Source organism: Anser anser, assembly GCF_964211835.1.
Source record: "Anser anser genome assembly, chromosome: 21".
Taxonomy (NCBI): domain Eukaryota; kingdom Metazoa; phylum Chordata; class Aves; order Anseriformes; family Anatidae; genus Anser; species Anser anser.
Genome location: NC_139742.1, coordinates 4837003 through 4854191, shown reverse-complemented (window position 1 = coordinate 4854191; position 17189 = coordinate 4837003). Strand labels below are relative to the sequence as shown.

Here is a 17189-nt window from a genome sequence, read left to right as displayed (position 1 = left end):
TCTCACGATTTTCTCACCCCGTTTCCAGCAAGCTTCCCAGCCCGTTGCAGAGAGAGTAGCCCACGGGAGGCTGGTGGTTGTGCAGAAGCTTTTCCTGATACCGAATTAATCCCAAATGTTCACTGCCTCCCTGCAAAGCTCCCCTGAGCAGCCCTGGCTGACACCTGCCAGGAAATGAAAAGCAAGGTGTCGGGTCAAAGCCAGCTTTTCTGGAGCGTATCTCGTGCTCTCCTAGGTGGATTTGGATAGCACTCCCTCCCAGCTCTCCGTGCCTGCCACTGCGGATGAGCAGATCTGCAGTCACAGTCTCCTTGTCAGGCTGATCCCATGAGCTGTACGTGTGCACCCCGGGGCCCCCAGCCGAACCCCATCCGTGCAGCTCGCAGGGGCTGCAGGACAGGACCTGATGGCAGGAGCCCAGCCCCAGCTGGCACAGCTTCAGCTGGACACCATCCACCGGAGACAGGCCGTGCTAAGGCTGTTCACAACTCGTGAATCCCTGACAGTGCCTGGGTTTCTCTGGGCTCTGCGTGGCAGCCGACACCTCACTCAGGTCTCTAGCCTCGCTGTTAAACAAAGCTCCTTATAATTAACCATCACCCAAAGCCCTGCCCCTCCACACACAGGCCACCAGGCCTTCCCCAGAGCAAGCTGTCCGTTTCCAAAGATATGGGTCAAACACCAGGCAGGAGTTTCATTAAAAAAAAAAAAAGCAAACAATGCTAAGGCAAGTAATTATGATGATGCCTGTCATGGAGATCAGCAGCTGGATTCACAAAAGAGTAAAGCTGATCTCTCTGTGGCAGGACAAACCTGAATTCTTGCACCCACGTCCAGCGACCTGGGATCTGAGCTACACGGCCCCACACCTGCTCCCTGGGGAGCCCAGGAGCGGTACCAGCTGTGGGCTGGGGTGAGCAGCTCCCAGTGCACCAGGCAGGAGAGCTGAAAGGCTTGACATTAAGCTGATGAACCCAGCGGCACTCAGCATCCCTGCAAGCACCACGTCGCCGAGGAAGATGGAGCGTGCCTTTGTGCAGCACACTCTAATTGCACGGAGCTGTGACAGCTCTTGAGGCACCACGTGAATTACTATGTCAGCTGGACACTTATCACCAAGAAAATAATAAACACTTAGAAACAGGGTACATCGACGCTGCGGATGGCCTTCGAAACACACTCGGTTCCCCCACCAAAGGAGCAGGTGTTTCCACTTGATGCTCTTCTTGTAAAGCCGGAGAGGCAGGATCCCGCTGCATGTTTCTGGTGACACGGAGAGTAAACAGTAATTTACCACCCACTCTGCTCTCAGCTCCTTGCTGAAGAACTGGGACCTGACATTGCCTCCCTGAGACTGACTGAAATCAGCAATGACTCTATGGCAGGGTCTGGTTGTCAGATAGATGGTCTGAGGGCTCCTTACCTTCTGTGGTGGCCCCTAAAGGACATCCCTTAGCTGCTGACAACCTTCGTGTTTGGACTGGAGGCCGGGGGTCTTTGTTGATCTACGCTGCATATTTATAGGAAATTTTAATGTGGTAATTATTGAAACAGACAAACCACATCTTCCAGTCCCACGCACCTGCTTCCCCATGCACCTGCTCTCTCTCGGACTCCACCTCTGGTGCCGTTTGTCCGTGCCTCTTCTTCAGGATTGCTTCCCAGTGGGGTCAGATGCTCAGCTGGCACGGGGAGAGCTGCCCCCTCCTGGGTGGCACACTGCCCCCCCCTCTAACTTCAGCTGGCCAGAGCTCAAGCACTTGGCATAAAACAATTGTCTCAATGTCTTCTGTGGTCGCTGGAGAACAATTGGCAAGTCCCAGGGCAAATTATTGCCATAGTACAGTGGGCGTCTAGGGAAGGAGGGGTTGAATTACCACCTCATTAGGGCTATGTAAAATAGAAAGAACATGAAACTCGCCTGATTTGACTCAAAAACCTGATCTGCCCCTGGGGTAGGTTAGTAAAGCTCTTCTAAACCATGCCAACAGCACGTTTGGATTGATCAATAGCCCTGGCTCAGCTATCCTTGATATGAAGTAGTGCTCATCTACAGCAATTACCTAAAAGCCTGGGAAAGGGAGGAGATCAAGTAATTTAGCAAGGGGACAGGGCCTTTGCATTGATTAAAAATGTAATGGGATCTTTGTGAACGCTTCAGAGTTGCCCCTGAGGTACTTCATCAGCTCCAGGCTCCAGCCGCAGTGCTGCTGGGGCTTCGCCTCTGTTCTCCAGCCCAGCAAACCAAATGTAGCCAGGGGACCTCTTTTAGGTGTTCACTGGGAGGGGGTTTGTCTCTACAGCCCCATTTCAACAAGTGGGGATGAGGGAAAATGAGAGGGAGAGAGGCACCAGAGATTAGAGAGCGTGGGGGTAGGAAGAGGGGCAGGGCCAGCGTGTTTAAATCGATGGAACAATCAGTCGGAGGCTAAAGCAATTTTGAGATTAGGCCTCCTTTATGGAAAGCAGCGATCTCTTGCTGATGAAAAAGCCATCCCAGCCTATTGTTGTAATCTTACCTCTGCCCAGACAGCGTCCATGTGTCTCCTGGCTGACCCACTTCCTTCGTCTCCTCTGCTTGTTTCCTTCAAGTGCAGTTTTAGCTCCAAACCACATAAACACCTTGTTTAAATTGCTTTAATCTCCTAGTGCTCTTTCTATTGATTTGAAACAGTTAAGCTGTCAATCAGCCCTTTCTCTTCACACTGTAGACCAGGGAGGAAGATTAAAATAACAAATAAACAAGAGGCGGATGGGCAGGGAAGTTGGTCTGAATTTTGCAATGGATGCTAGCTCTTAGGAGCTTGGAAACAGGTGGAAACGAAGTCCCTCCAGATGCTGAACTCTGCAGAAAGGCTTCACTCAGCACGGAGGGCAGTGTGTGATGCTCTGCAACACCCGGCTCCTCCAGCTCCTCCGGCTCCTCCATCCAGGCACTCGCACTGCTCGGGTAGGACCATGGCGTCTCTTCATGCCAAGTGCTGTGTAACCTTAGTGTTATGAAGTTTGCAGTCAGCGATGTCAAGGCAGCCAAAAATAATAATAAAATAATATAAAATTATATATATAATATGTAAAAATAAAAAAATATAAAAATAAAAAATAATAATAATATAATAATAATAATAAAATATAATAATAAAAGAGGTGAAGAGATACACAGAGAGGAAAAGTAGTTTTCCCTAGGGCAAGAGACCATGCTTGAGACCAAAATGAGACTGGTTCCCTATGAGGATCGAACACCCCATCAAAAGAATTCACTGAACACATTCAGGGTGATGTTTTTCAATGAGGTAATGAGGGAAGGAAGGGGTCTGCACCCTTGCAGATACACATGGCATCCGAAGCCCAGCCTGCTTGCAGCTCTGCCCCCGAAGTCTGTGCAGAAACACCGTTGAGGAAGGACTTCTGAGCTGGACCACTGAAACTGCGGATGCTCTTACAGCCAGCACATACATCCCCTGGCACTGTCCCTTGCCTGGATGGCATCGCAGGCCATCTGCACTCAGGACAATCCTGATGGCAAGCTCGAAGCAGCAAGCTATTATTTCATCATTACAGCAAGGATAATGACAGGGCCAGAGAGGCTGATTGCTGCTGGAGGGGTGAACGGTCAAGGAACTGAGAAGGAGAATAAAGATGAGGCATGGCCCATGTGGCTTTGCAAGAGGTGTGCAGCTGGCTCATCCTTGCTCTGGTCAGAATATTGATCACTACAATGAAGCTGAGGGTCTCCAGCTAGAGTCTTCGAAATGGAAATGCACCGAACTCCAGTCCAGTACTAGTTACACACTCTGAAAAGCCATCAATTAATCACATTATGCAAAGCCAATATTAGACACAGCAGCACTCAGATGGGCTCAGTCTGCTTTGCGTGGGCTGAAGAGAAGCCCTCTGGTGAGCCACTTGCTCCTTTCCCTGGTCTTTCCCCCAAAATGACAACCCCAGGGGGAGAGGAGGGACCCAAGGGTGAGGAGAGGTGCTTGCAGCACCCAGGGCAGAGCTGCTGGTCCCATGGCTGGAGCACCAGGATTCCTGGGAAGGGTTACAGAACAAAGAGGCTTGAAATTGATTGGGTCATTCATATGAATGTTTAATATAATAATAATAATAATAATAATAAAACTCTTTGGTTTCCTTGCCCTGAAGCAGTTCAGGCAGCTGCTCGATTTCCATTTGGCCTCAAGATCCTTTTATTGATATGCTATAAAAATTTACATGCGGTGGAAAGGTTGCAGGAGAGCTTGCGGTCAGAGGGGCACACCTTTCTAGCTGCAGGGACAGAGGAGCTTTCATTTTCTTCTCCTGACTTTTGGGAGAAGGAGTGGGAATAGAGATTGGGGCAGAGGGGTCATGGAGGAACCAGCAGAGATAAAAAGAGAAAAGATCATCTTCTGCACAAAATGAAGTGACTGTACTCCAGACACCAGTCTCCTACGTTGCATTTCACTAGTCCACTCTCAAAAGGCATAAGTGTTAGACACAGAATAAGGTGAAGGTCCTGGGGAGAAATAGTAGGTGATCAGAGGAATAAAGATGGCATAATGAATTTAAATAAGGAGTAGATCTAGGGTTAGATGAATAACCGACTTTTTATTTCTGGCTATACAAATGATTCCTTTTTACGCCATCACTAATATTCTTTGTTCAAATGGGAGAGAAAGGAAAGGAAGGCACGGAAGGGACTGATGTGATTTTTGGCATGATTTGCCCATTGAGTTGTGGTCAAGTTGCTTCTGCCTAGGGGAGCTTCAGGAAATCCTGACACCTCAGAGAAAACCTTCTGGGTGCCGGCAGAAGACAAATGTACGCAGGGAGCAATGTGACATAGAGGAGGAGGATTACACGTCAGCACTCCCTTTCTGATGACAGAGCAAAGTGTCACTCCAGGAAAACGAGCAAATTTTAAGAAGGGAAAAGGGAGACTATGAAATGAGCAGATTTTTTTTTTATATAGATACGCAAAACACACAGGCTGGATTGATTTCATGTGTTTAGAGGACTTCAGTCATATGAATAAAGATCAGTTTCCCCCACTTCCCTTTCCCATTTGTTAACAGCTGGCTGACAGCGATCAGACACCACTGTGAGGGCCAGAGCACAGAGCAGAGCACCCAGGAGTGATGTTGCTGAACGAAGACTACGAGAGCAGGACAAAAAGAGGGCTGGGGAGAGGTGTCAGCTAAAATAGGGAAGGACAGCAGCAAGGCCATAGCACAATGCCTTGATTTGTGGGCTTGTTCTTCTCGTTGGGGTGGGCTGATGTGACACCCACGCACCGAGCAACAGCTGGCAACATCTGGCACAGCTCCTCCCCTTCTTCTTCAGCTTTCAAACACTTGCTGTCCTCATCAGTTCTTCTTACTTCTCCTCCCGTTCACTTCCTGACTGCTGCAGTCTGCTTTTTTTTAATGAAGTCCCTTACTGGGGCTTCAAAGGGGGGGTGCACAGAAGTCAGGAAGAGGGGGGGAGTGGTGCCTTCCAGTCTTTCAGGTTAAAATTGCAAACACACACATATGCATACACATCGAAAAAGCAAAGCAAGAAGGGAAATCAATAGCCCTGGTCAAAACTCATTTTCAAATCTGAATGAAGCTTGTGATTAGTAGAGCCTCACAGAAGCCACTGTTTCCAGACTTGATCTCATCCTTAAATGTCACCCTTGCAGCATCACAGAAAATTGGGGATGAACAGGACTTGCAGAGGTCACCTAATCCATCCCTTTGTCATACAGCACTGCGTGCATGAGACTCACCAGTAGCAGGAAATGCCAGCTCCCTTTTCTGGCTCAGTGCTGTGTTTGGACTAGAAAAAATGCAACGGGCAGCACCTGCTTTCTTTCCTGAAGTTACCTCACCCCCGAAGACCAGAGTGCCCAAGGATCTCCAGCACGAGCAGGACTGATCGCATACTCCAACCCTCTTCATCGCTAGCTCTGCCTTTGGCTTCTTCCCCAGTGGGTTCAAGAGGGATGGGAAGAGTTGGGAGGGATGATCATGTACAAAGAGAAATAAATTCACACAAATCCGACCTTGTCTCCAAAATTCTTCTTCTTCTTCTTCTTTTCTGTCTTTAATTGGGTGACACTTTACCACCACAGTCAATAAATAAGCGGAGATGGGGTGGGAGGGCAGAGGATCAGGCAGGGATAGACAGGGAGATGAGAGTGTGAGAGAGGGGAAATGAAGAAAATAAGCTCGGGCCACCTGAGCTGATTTCTGAAGGTGGACATAACTGGTGATTAACAAAGTCCGACTTAACTGCAATTATTCCCACCCTAGCCTGCGATGTAAATGTCAGCCTCCTGCAGCCAGGAGAGGACCACTAATGGCTGCAGCAAAGCGAGGAGGGGCAATGAACTTCCAAATGAGCTTGACATTTTCTTAACCTGCAGCAAACAGAGGCTGCGAAAGGCCAGGGAAGGAACCCATCGGAGTGAGTGAGAGGGCTATAAACGAAGAGCAAGACCTTGCTTAAACACTGCCATTTGTAATGGGCTGTCGAGCTGTGACAGAGGGTGAGCTGTGGGAGTTTGCATTGGGAGGGGGTGCCAAGAGGGTGGGTGGAGGAGCAGATGTGTTCACACTCCCTTTTGGCAAAGAGGATAATAACATTTGCCTTCTTTAAAGGGAATACTGATGAAGAGTTAGTAAGCCTGGGCTGCTTTCCATACACTCAGTTTTCTCTAAGGACTTCTCAAATGGGAGAGTTGGAGAAGGACCTGCAAACTAAAAAAAAAAAAAAAAAAGTAGCTACACAGTAGGAACGATTCCATGATTCCCTTGCTTGCAAAACTTAGAATTCCAAAGGAATTTTCCATCTTCCTCAGAGCAAAAATGAAGTTTCAAAATTTCAATGGCTGAAGAGCCCAAGAAACATGCTCCTTCAGATGAGCCAATATAATGGTAATTAGCACAGCCACCTAAGACATGGAAAACACAGATACAAGCCTTTGCCTCAGCCTCCTTCAGAGCAAGGCTGGTGTAAATCAGGGAGTCTGTACTCTCCTGGTGGCAGCCCCATGCATCTCAGCACCATGACTCAGTTTTGCATCTCCCTGCCCGTTAGGCTTCTCCCAGTTGGGAACTCATCTAACCTGGCTTATTTGCCCCAGAAAGAATTGATGTCAATCCTTGAGTATTTTCCAATTAGAACCCACTTCAGGGAAATGAGAGCATAACAAAAGGTCTGCGGTGTTGTCTCAGACCAAAGGATCCTTGACCATGGCCTTGGACAGCTGCAAAGCTTTAGAGAGGATGTAGGACCAGAACACACAAAGCATTGCCCTTTCCGTTGACAAGTTTCCAGAAGTTACATCTCTTACTAAATGCAGTCCGTAACCCTAGAAGAATACTTGGATTTGAGGTGTACCTCAACTTACTAAGTCTCCAGGAAGACCAAAGCACTGGAACTTTCCTTGAACCTACGCAGCCACCACATTATTCTTGCTGCATGTAGGCGCATGCACGGTTTTGAAAAAGATGCTTATTACAGTTCAATGGAGAAGGATAGACCATATTTTATCACAGATCCACTTGCAAGGTTCATTATTGATTTTAAGGTACCTGTGCCAAGAGGCGACACTGGGCACAGTTTTTTAAAGAGAAGGAAGAAGATTAAATATACTCAATCCTTGTCACCTTAGCAAACATTTATCCATCTGGTTCTGTGCGATGAGAAGTCTCTATTCCAAAGAAGGAATTAAATTTTAATAGGACAGAAACTTGTTTGTAGGCTGTCACGGCCCAGGATTAGAACAGACTACAGCGCTACAGGGAAACACCAGAGGCCGCTGATACAAGAAAAACAGAAGATGATAACTTTTGCTTCAAACGACTCAGAGTAGGGAAGAAGGTGATGCAGGACAGGACTAACGTGGAGCTACCTAGCCACTGACCACAGAGAAATTCCTGCTCAGAAAGGAGGCAGGGCAGCTCCCACCATTGCCCTGGCTGTAGCCACTGTTCACAAATACAATGCCAAAGTCACAGTGAAGGCCAGCAAATCCCTGTAAGGACAGCAGGGTTCCTCGCTGGTGTGTGCTCACAGCCCAGGAGGAATCAGTCTGCAGGTCTGTATTTGCAAGTAAACCTCTTCCCATCTTTCTGGATGGGCTTTGCTCCAGTTGGGGAATGCTTAATCCTTCTGGGCAATGCCGGCCAAGCTCAACGCTACTGAGAAGTTTAATCAACCTCTCACTTGGGCTGGGAAAGCTACACTGCAAGTGGAAGTTTTGCTGGGCTCTTCAGGTCTTCTGGAGCAGCGTGAAGCAGGTGGTATAACGTGTCTTAATGAACTGCACCAGTGCAGGGTGGTGGATGGCTGGGGCAACTGGCACCTTCTTGTGCTCGGTACCATGGAGCAGACACAGCAGAGGCTGGTGCTCCCCCCCTGTCACCGCATACACCGAGGTTCTCTCCGTGCTCCAGCAAAGAACTCACTTTGCCTTCTGCCCTTTAGTGGCCTCCACAGCTTCTTACTTCCAGTCATTACCAGCCATGGTCTGGATTTAATGAGGCCAGAGTTCACTGGATGAAATAAATGCAGGTCCCCGAACCCTCTAAACCAAAGCTAATGAAAAATATATGCTCCCTCACTCCTGCTCTCATTTTCACATCCTGCAAATTATCTGTGCTAATGCACGCAACTCTCTGCTCCTCCGCGGCTTCAGATGCTGAACTTTGAGTCTTTGTCACATCAGCCGGCACCAAGTAATTCCGTACAGAAGTCTGACATTTCCAGTTGAAAAAAATAAATTGATTAAAATTCAACAGGCATGTAGTGTTCAGCTTTTAAAGGTCGGCAAATCTAAGGAACTATCAACTGTAAAATAATTCAGCATTTAGAGGGGAGGGGCAGCTGGGGGAGTCTTGGGAAGAGGGAGGGAGCAAAGAATGTTAGGATCATTTACTGCCTGTATTTCACTTGTCAAGAACATAATTACAGGCAATTTAATTATCGCACAGTGGAACGGGTCCATCCTTGTGAGCGTCATGGCCAGCTCCTAATTTGTGGTGCAGTGCAGGCATGGGAAGGGATCTCTGACAGTGACTGGAGAGTTCTTGTGGGTGTGTGTCCACAAGGACCTTGGAGAATGAAGACAAGTGATGCTGTTTCTGGGCTGCTCCTTATGATGGAGACTGGGTCAGGCTCACCCGAAGAAGACTTTCTGCTACCCAGTGGAAGGAAGAAAGACCAGACTGGTGCAATCATGGCAGAAAAACCCTGCTGAGGCACTTGCTTTCACGTGGGGATTAGGAGTCTGTCCAGGCACAGGCCATACCTCTAGCACACTGCTGCCTGGTCTTGCACATGTCCCGCGACTTCTCTGTTACGGGAGGCTCTGAATCTGGAAGCTAAGATGGATGTGCACAGCCCCATGAGGGAACTGCAGAGACGAGCAATGATCCCAGAGGAAACCAGGTCAGGGTTTCGAGAGCTGCCACATCCATTTCACTTCAGCGGAGGTCTGCCCATATCCTGAAGTTCTTCAAATTCCACCACCTGGATTTTGATTTTTGAGGTTTGTACTACCTGGTTTTAAGTAAGATCAGGTTAGACAAACAGGAAGCAAAGCCCTTTCGCACCAACCTTGATGGTCCACCAATACTCACACAAACAAGAAACCTGGACACAGACAGAAGTCTCCACTTGAGCCTCTTTAATTAGGTTCCAAGTTACTAATTAGGTCCCTCTCCCTTCCCTTGATAGCACTGTGCAGGTATAAATCATGTTATCTAAAGCATCACCTCTCCTCTTCCCTCTCCATTATAGAAATGTCCCAATAAAGTCTTGGTTCCTCACACCCTCCTGTGCGTGAACTTGAGAGTGGCTCTTTCCAGCCTGGAACACATTTGGTTTCACTATGTTGAAGCTAAGAAATACATCCCGTGGGAGACATCTGGGCCTTAGTGGCAGAAAGAGGCAGAGGATGGGTTGGAGCCCACTTCTGAGAGGGGTTTGAGGCAGTGGCCTGTGGGCAGAGGGCACTGGGCCTCCTGCTGGCTTTCTGGTCGATACTTCAGCAGAAATGGTTTCCTTTCCCAAGGACGTGCTCACAGCCTGTTGTACAATCCAACTGTGACCCCTACAGGTCTCTGGAAGGAGAATACTGATCCTCAGAGACAGGCAGAGGGAGAGAGAGCGAGCAAGGGATCTCCTTGGTCCTTGCCGCTCAGTGCCCTTGGATATCAGGGCACACTTGATATGCCTGTGATTTGTTATTCCTTGTAATATCAAATTCTCCCCTCGCTCACACAGTTGCCATGCCATTGATTTTAGTGGGAACAAGAGCACTGTGACTGAGGGGAAAAGCAGGGTGCGTGAAGCTGGTGGTGAATTGAGCTCTCCAGACCAGAGAGCACCAGGAAGACTCAGCTCCGGGGAGCAGACCGACACATCAAAGGAGAGCAGGACGGCTCCTGCCGCAAGGTGGCTGTAGGAAACTTCTCCAGGCGAAGTTGTGTCTGAATAACAGGCCAAAACAACCTTAAAAATTTATAATGAGGGGAAAGAGAAAGAGGAGGGCCAGGAGGCACACTGCTTTTTATCTGTTCTTCACCCACATGCTGCTGGGTGTCAGTCTGGAGGAGAAGCAAAGGACAGAGAATGCTGTGCCTTCTTCATTTAAAGCATTCCCAGCCTAGCCTTGCTAGCTCAGATTCACCCTTCAGCCTCTGCCTTGCCTGGTCTCTATAGGAATACACTAAAGCACAACACTGTAAGCCCCTGCTAAGGGAGCTTTGATCTCACTGGCGCTTGGAAGAACTCTTCACCAGAAGAGTGCCCCTGCCCTTTTCACCCTGCCCAGGGAGTCCCTTTTGCAAGCTGTGGGACCCCAAGGTGCCCACACCACCTCCACCCGTTGTGTTAGCCCAGTAGAGGGACTCAGCTCCTCCATCTCCCTATGAGACCCGGACCTCCTCCACTTGACTTCCCTTCTCCAGCACCACAAGCAGACAGCCGCAGTCTCCAGTGCACTACATTCTTACCTGGGTTCACGATGGATCGAGCCCACCACAAGTATCAGCACACCATCAAGCTGCACGGTTGTCTTCCCATAGGGATAAGAAGCTTCAGATCCTAACCCTGCTGGTAGGAAACATTATGGCCTGAAATATATGTCAGGGAAAGAAGGGGTCCCCCTGCAACCCCACATCCCATCAGTGCTGAGCTTTCAAAGCCTGGACCTGGGGAAGGTGGGCACCACGTCTGCCCGCTGAGCAGGGCTTGCTGACAGCAATGCCCAGGGCTTAGCCACAAACCAACAGCAGCCAGCCTAGCTGTTCTGCCTCCTTCCCCCTCCCACCACCGCACAGCAGCCAAAAAGCACCATGTTGATTATTCAAGAGTGGACTCTTAACAGCTCTAATCAGCTGCTAATCCAATAACACACTCAGCTGAGCCGCACTCTCCGCTCCCAGGTCCCGGCCGCCGAGAGAACATTTACAGCTGCGTGGCATCGATAATCACTGCCCAGCGGCCAGGAGGAAAGCTCCGCAAATGACTCCCTGCTGGCTGCCGCCTCCTGCTCCTGAGCCAGGTGGACCTTTCCTCCCTGCCTTGCCCCTGGCCCCTCTCTGCCCCCCAGGAGGGCAGATTGCTGCACGCCTGGCTGCTGGTGGGCACCTGTCTTTTGCTTTGCAGGCAGCTGTGAGAGAGCCCAGCCCCTGGGATCCTCAGGAAAATAAGCTGTGTCTTCTCTTGAGCTACCCCCCCTGGCAAAAATGCTTTAAATGTGATAAATAAAAGAGGAAGCATCAAATCCATCATTTTGAGGGCATTTGAAATGCAAGATGCCAGGGACCAGCCAGCACAGCCTCAGGCCCTTTCAGTTCTCCAACACTTCAGTGCAAGCTGTGAGCGTTCAGCTCGGGTGGCCTGGAGGCAGCACGCAGGGGGAGAGAGGCAGTAAATGCAGAAACATCCCTTTGTCCACACTGGCCCAGCTTCCCATCTCCAAACTCTTCCCCAGGCAGGCAGAAAAACGTTCACACCTCCTTCTCACTGCCTTCTCAGCTTGATTCCTCAAATACAGGGGCTGGCAGCATCTCCTGGAATGCCCTCTCCCCTTGTCTCCCCTTGCAGTCTCCCACCTCACCAAACACCCCTAAGGGGCTGTGCTCAGCCCCTTCCTGCCCCGTACGGGCTGTGCCTGGCCCTGCCTCCCTCTGCCTCATTAATCAATATCCCTCATTAGCTATGTGATTACAGATGACTGCTTGTTTTCCTCCGGGTGCACCCTAGGAGGGAAAAAGTGTGGAGAGCTGTTTCTGGGCTTAAAAAGAGCCTTCCCATGATGAGATGAAGCCAATTTACCCTCGCATTGAAATTAAAAGCTGCAGCTGTGTGTGCAGGGGCTTGTGTGGTCAGGGCATGCCGCTCTTCATTTCCTGGTGGACTTACTAGAGTAAGTAAGAAAGGGTGTGAAGAAAGCTGTATCCCTGCTGTAACTCTTCTTTGGGTTCACGAAGAAAACAAATAAAACGGAAAGCTGGAGAAAGAGATCTGCGTGGGGTGTTTTTTCATCAGCAGCTCTCACAGCGCCTGAATGCCTCCAAATGGTTATTTTTCATGAGCACCCCCATGGAGCAGGCAAATGCATGGCTCCTGGTAATATTAGGATGCTTGGGTCTAATAGAGCAGGGTTGTTGTTTGCTGTTGCTTGCTCCCAGCCACCCGCTCCCGCTCCCCTTTCCTGCAGACCCCTGGAGCTGCAGCAGGGGGACCTGCGCTCTGCACCCAGCGCAGGTTGCGGCGCCTCTCTCCTGTTTCCACAGGTCTCTCCCACCTCCAGCATCCCCTCGCTCCCTGCAATCTTTTTCCTAGGATGGGTCCTAGCAGCAGCTTTTTCTCTCCTGGTTGAGAAAAAGGCTGTCTCCTCCAGCTCAGAGCTCTGTACTGAGCTAGCGGTCGCGGGCACTAAGCAGTGGGCATGGCCACTTCTTCCCATGGCTGATGCTCACTCCTGCAACTTCTTCAGCATTCAAGGCAGCGGGCGAGGGACATCCTGATGCAGGGACTGAAAAGAAGAGCTTGTTAAAACCCCGAGCCCAGACCTCCTCCCTGCCAGCACAGCACGTGCACACAAGTTAGTGCAGTTTGTTTTTTTCCTTGTGTTGTTTATTTTGGGTAGAGTGCAGTTCCTAATAGATTGGAATAGCTCCGATGGGGCTCCTCTGCTCTATTGTGTGCATAATCCCCTCTCTAAAACACAGTCCTGCCTGATTATATGCTTAGGCAAGAGGCTAGAAAAGCCCCAGAGACACTGAGACTCTCTATAGAAGAATCTGGGAAGAGCTGGGTTTTTGGAACTGAAAACAAAATGAAGTGCCATTGACCCACTTTTCCCCCGCTTTGCAAAAATCCTCACAACAATAATGAAGGAAAATAATAATGATGGGTGCTGGGGCCTCTGCAGACGGCTCTGGGAGACATCCTGTTTTGTGGTGCGGAGGGGGGAGAAGAAGCCCCATGGGGCAGCAAAATGCAGCTCCCAGCACCCCAGTGCCCAGCCCGTGTGGGTGATTTGGGGCCAGATGTGGCCACCCCACCTGTTGTGATGTTCTGGTCCTTCACTCCCTTCCAGCCCTTTCCAATTTCACGTTACCTGGGCCAGCACACTGCTATTTAATGTCATCCCACTGGGCCATGGAGGTCCGTGGAGGCCCTGCCCAGCCTCATTTCATGCTCTGGGCACAGGGTTACCCCACGGGAGCAGAGTGAACTCCCCCTTCTTTTTCCCAGGGCCTTCTGGCACTTCTGGGGTTGCTAAGACCTGAGGGAGAGGAGAGGAAACATCCATGCAACAAGCTCAGCCCCTGCCTAGGTGTGTTCCTGTACCGGAGCCTTTGAGCCCCTCTTGCTGGAGGTGTTTTTAGGCAGCACCCAGGGGCTGAGGGTGTGCGGACAACACAAGAGCTGGGTATGTGATGGGCTGGAAACCATGCACCGTGGCACCGGGATGTCCCCAGGGCTTCCTCAGCCCCTCACGCTTGGCTCAGGGTCTGCCTGGTGCATTCAATCCACAGCCTTGACAAGGAGGGACCCAATTAGCAGGAACAGCTCTGAAGTGGGAACCACTGGGCTGAGACACCCGGCTCATTTCACATCTCACTGGGCCCTGCAAGGCCATCAGCCAGCGGCGGCTTCTTCTCAGCACCCTCAGGGAGCCGGGAGCTCTGTGCCAGCACCCTGGGGTCTGGGGCTGTCCCCTGGCCGCCATCCCGCTGCCCAGGCTGTCCCCACGTCTGCGGGGGGGGAAGCGGTGATGGTACACAGAAGATTCTTCCAGGCTTCGCTGCTGGCTGGCAGCCAGCCTGGGGAAGAAAACGTGGAAAAGGAGATCTCCGGGAGCTGGGGACAAGCAGCAGCATGGGGGATTTGGGGTGGCACCTAAACACTTGGGTATTGCCTGGCACGATGGTACCGGAACATCATCTGCGGGCCTTGAATATTGTGACAGAGGTGTTCCTGATGTCACCTCCCGTCCTGGCAGCGCTGAGGGGCCCTGCGTGGACTCTGCCAGGATTGAGCCCACGCCTGGGCTGGGGTTTGGCACGACCTGACCCGCTGGCACCGCCGCATCCCGCTCTGCCGCCGCGCACCCGGCGCTCCCCAACCCGGCGCGGCGCCGCGTCCCCTCGCTGCTCTGCCCCCGCCTTGCTGTCATTCGGTGACATAATGGAATCAAATTAAAGCCCCATTTACCAGTTTTATTGCCTATTATTTATAATACTCCAGCTCCAAAGTGCTGTTTTATAGAGTGCTTAAGCTGCCATTGCTGGATAGAGTTTGCCATAAATGTCTCCACATGCACAGAACATAATGTCCTCGCGTCGTGCAGGAAAAGGGAAGAGATTATTCTCAATTATTTCATATAGTCTGTTTTATTGTCTTATTGTAATAAACTGTCATACCCTACAACACTTTAAAATCAATAGTTTGCATTAAAAGTAATGAAAAGTAGTTATTAATCCCGCTTAGTGCTTCCGCTCTTCCGCTCACCGCGAGGCCCTGGAACAGGGAGCGGGTGATAATTATTCATTTCCGATCAATAGGAACATTTCCCAGTGCTCCTGTGTGTATCGCTGCTCTCGCAGCTGTGCAAGTTGATGATAATGGAAGCTGGGAGGTGGGGGCTTCTCCGTGCCTCAGTTTCCCCCCGTTGTTTCCATGAGACAGAATGGTTTTGTTCGAGGACCAAAGCTGGGTTTAAATGCAAACAAAGCAGGGGTTTGTTTGGGTTAGTTTTGTCTCCCTGAGAGCTGCCAGATTTATGATACACGTGGGTTTTATTGTAAACACTAAAATCAGATATATGGCATTGTCCCGTGGCAGCTTTTGCTCATCACCGGACTATCTCAGCTCCCACAGGGCTCTCCTCCTTGCCCAAGCTGTGCATCCCAGGCACTTGACCAGCTCTTGACTCATTACCGGGTGTTTCTGAGCCCCTATCAGTGCCATCTCACAGGGGTATCCCCAAGGACCTCAGTTTGAAGGGATGTGTCCAGATTTCTGGAGCCCCAAACAGAGTCCAGCAGCACCAGCTGTGGTGCCGTGCCCAGTCACTTGCTGCATGTGTTGCAGGACATGAAGGGAATCTGTGCTTAGGGCTCTGCTGACGTGCACATTTTCACATATGATGCCCAACACCTTGTAGAGTTTTAGCCTGGACCCACTCATGCCCAGATGCACAGCCAGTGCCAGCCTGAGGCAGGCCCAGCTTCTCTCCAGCAAAGTGAGGCATCCAAGCGGCCATCCCCAGCTGTTTCCAAACCCAGGCTTTAGGTCTCCCCGGCATGTCACACCCTGGTAATCCCTAAAATCTTGTATGTATTCATAGCTTGGGGACATGGACCATATCTCCAGCAGAAACAACCCACATCCTCTGCCTGCAGGGCTGGCTGGACCTCCTGCTCCCACGGGGATGCAGCCGGCATCGCAGAGCTGAGCAGAGGGGTATGAGTTTGCTGGTACACAAGGGCTGAGCATGGTGAACATAGAAAAACGTTGAGCTGGAGTCCAGGTTTCTTTGCAAGCCTGAATCGGAGTATGCAAATCTCACACCAGCTGGGCAGGATGAAACCAATTTGAGCTGATTCGCAACACTCATCTCTGCATCATGGCTCTTCAAACCACCTGGGGCAGGAGAGCTGCTCCCCAGAAGTTGTCCAGTGTTGTCACAACACGACAAGGAAGTCACGGTGTGCACTGATACCTGGTGAAGCAGAATGGATCTTTCTTAAAAGTATTCTATGTTAACAACTCCGTGCAGATGTGGTAGAATCACCAAAAGGCAAATGATTTACATTTCTGAAAAGTGAATTTCGTTAAACGCAGATGATGGAGTGATGATATCAGCTCTCTGCCACTCCACATCTCCAAGGGGGCAGGAAGAGTTATCTCTGCGTTGTGTCCTGAGGCATTTAGAGGAGAACCGACTGATGCAAGAGGCAAAGCCAAGAGCCAGCCCGGCCACCTCCCACGGGCAGTGCCCTGCTCCAGGCTGGGGCTCACGAGGGTGCACGCAGCACAGCAGGGACAGCTGCTGAGCAGAGCTGAATTTCAGCTGGGAAGGATGGAGAGACTGAACAAGGGGACGAAGAGACATGCTGAGCACCCTTCGGGATGCTGTCCGCCCCTTTATTTTAATTATTTTTTAATCATATTTCCAATATATATATATTTTTCAATGGGAAAACCCAGCTCGTTGCTTGGCTTGACTCTGTCACTGATTCAATCCAGCTGTAATGAAAAGAGTCCACCAGCACATTAATTGCCACGATAAACATCAGGATCACCCATCCACCTGCACACACGCCGCTCGGCGGCAGGCCTTTTGTATCAGTATCAGAGCAGCATTTCTTCATCGCCGCTGTCTGCAATAACCAAGAAATAGAATGAAATCCTAGTACACGCCAGGAGGAGTTATCGGTGCATGATCAGATCTCAAGAGATTTGTTTATTTTTAATAAAGTCCATCTTCCCCTTTGTTTGTCAGAAGCACTTTGCTTTAAATGTTGGATGAGCAGAAGCAGGAACTACCTGTGTCTGCTTTCGCTCAGGGAAGAAGACATAACCAGGCGCTTCCACTCCTCCCATCCACAAATCTCAAGGCGTGCGACAGCATCTTTATTCCAGCAAACCGGCTCCGCTTCTGTAGACCACTTTAAGCAGGAGAGGAAACC

General features: G+C 50.2%; 1 long non-coding RNA gene across 2 annotated transcripts; it reads right to left on the bottom strand.

The window, feature by feature from the left end:
- On the bottom strand, positions 1–16216 carry LOC310884790. 2 transcript variants are annotated; one of them, XR_014574407.1, is made up of 4 exons: positions 13554–16216; positions 11997–13021; positions 10992–11088; positions 1–2990 (listed from the first exon to the last, which is right to left on the bottom strand). It is a non-coding gene; the product is annotated as an uncharacterized lncRNA (long non-coding RNA). The 2 variants fall into 2 exon arrangements; XR_014574408.1 differs by lacking the exon at positions 1–2990 and adding an exon at positions 7680–9534 and having other exon boundaries at positions 13554–13604.
- Between the last annotated feature and the right edge of the window lie 973 nt (positions 16217–17189).